This window comes from Trichechus manatus, unplaced genomic scaffold (assembly GCF_000243295.1).
Source record: "Trichechus manatus latirostris isolate Lorelei unplaced genomic scaffold, TriManLat1.0 scaffold00168, whole genome shotgun sequence".
NCBI classification, from domain to species: Eukaryota; Metazoa; Chordata; class Mammalia; order Sirenia; family Trichechidae; genus Trichechus; species Trichechus manatus.
Window position 1 is genome coordinate 3,495,531 of NW_004444104.1, and position 2,539 is coordinate 3,498,069.

Sequence of the window (2,539 nt, forward strand, 5' to 3'; positions counted from 1 at the left end):
CACACATCCAAAAAGAAGAAAGGGCCATAATCAAAACATTAACCCTACAACTGGAACAAGTAGAAAGAGAGCAGCAAAAGAAGGCCTCAGGTGCCAGAAGAAAGGAACTAATAAGAATTAGAGCAGAATTATATGAAATAGAGAATATAAAAACAATTGAAAGAGTTAACGAGAACAAAATCTGGTACTTCGAAGAGATCAACAAAATTGATAAATCATTGGCCAAACCGACAAAAGAAAAACAGGAGAGGAAGCACATAACCTGTATAAGAAATGAGATGGGTAATACCACAACAGACCCAACTGAAATTAAAAGAATCGTAAGAGAATACTATGAAAAACTGTACTCTAACAATTCTGAAGACCTAGAGGAAATGGACAAATTTCTAGGAACTCACTACTTATCTAAACTAACACAAACAGAGGTAGAAAAACTAAATAAACCTATAACAAAAACAGAGATTGAAAAAGTAATTTAAAAATTCCCAACAAAAAAAGCCCTGGCCCCTGACAGTTTCACTGGAGAATTCTACCAAACTTTCAGAGAAGAGTTAACACCACTACTACTAAAGGTATTTCAGAGCATAGAGAAGGAAGGAATACTCCCAAACCCATTCTATGAAGCCAGCATAACCCTGACAGCAAAACCAGGTAAAGACACCAGAAAAATAGAAAATTACAGACCAATATCCCTCATGAACAGTGATGCAAAAATCCTCAACAAAATTCTAGCCAACAGAATTCAGCAACATATCAACAAAAATAATTCACCATGATCAAGTGGGATTTATACCAGGTATGCAGGGATGGTTCAACATTAGAGAAACAATCAATGTATTCCATCACATAAATAAAACAAAAGACAAGAACCACATGATCTCATCAATCAATGCAGAAAAGGGCTTTGAGAAAGTCCAACACCCATTCATGATAAAAACTCTCAGCAAAGTAAGAATAGAAGGGAAATTCCTCAGTATAATTAAGGGCATTTATATAAAGCCAACAGCCAACATCATCCTAAATGAAGAGACTTTGAAAGGATTCCCTTGAGAACAAGAACCAGACAAGGCCGCCCTTTATCACCACTCTTATTCAACATTGTGCTAGAGGTCCTAGCCAGAGCAAGTAGGCTAGAAAAAGAAAAAAAGTCATCCAAATTGGTAGCAAAGAAGTCAAAGTATCTCTATTTGCAGATGACATGATCTTATACATAGAAAACCCCAAAGAATCCACAAGAAAACTACTGGAACTAACAGAAGATTTCAGCAAAGTTTCAGGATACAAGATAAACGTACAAAAATCAGCTGGATTCCTTTACAGCAACAAAGAGAAACTCGAAGAGAAAATCACCAAATCAATACCATTTACAATAGCCCCCAAGAGGATAAAATACTTAGGAATAAATCTAACCAGAGACGGAAAAGATCTGTACAATGAAAACTACAAGACACTACTGCACGAAACCAAAAAAGACCTGCAAAAGTGGAAAAACATATGTTACTCCTGGATAGATAGACTCAAGATAGTGAAAATGTCAATTCTACCCAAAGTGATCTACAGATACAATGCAATCCAGATCGAAATTCAACTGGAATTTTTAAATGAGATGGAGAAACAAATCACCAACTTCAGATGGAAAGGGTACAGGCCCGAGTACTAAAAGCATTACTCAAGAAGAACAGAGTGGGAGGCCTCACACTACCTGATTTTAGAACCTATTATACTGCTACGGTAGTCAAAACAGCCTGGTACTGGTACAACGACAGCTACATAGACCAATGGAACAGAAGTGAGAATCCAGACATAAATTCATCCATCTATAAGCAGCTGATGTTTGATAAAGGCCCAAAGTCCGTTCATTGGGGAAAAGACAATCTCCTTAACAAATGGTGCTGGTATAACTGGATATCTATCCGCAAAAAAAGGAAAACAAAACCCATACCTCACACCATGCACAAAAATGAACCCAAAATGGATCAAAGACTTAAATATAAAATCTAAAATGATAAAGATCATGGAAGAAAAAATCGGGATAACACTAGAAGCCCTACTACATGACATAAACACAGTATGAACCATAAGTAACAATGCACAAGCACCAGAAGAGAGACTAGATAAATGGGAGCTCCTAAAATCAAACACTTATCCTCATCAAAAGACTTCACCTAAAGAGTAAAAAGACAACGTACAGACGGGAAAAAAATTTTTTTTTTTAAAATATTTTATTGTACTTCAGGTGAAGGCTTACAGAACAAATAGTTTCCCATGAAACACTAGTACACATGTTGTTTTATGACATTGGTTAACAATCTCACAACATATCAACCCTCTAACTTCTCAACCTTTTTTTGTTTTTTTGTGAAAATACACACAGCCAAAGATACACCGTTTCAAAAATTTCTACATACACAGTTCAGTGACATTGACTACGCTCTTCCTATTGTACTGTTATTCTCACTTAAGATGAAGGCTTACAGAACAAAATAGTTTCTCGTTTAACAGTTACTACAAATGTTGCCCTATGACAATGGTTAACAAT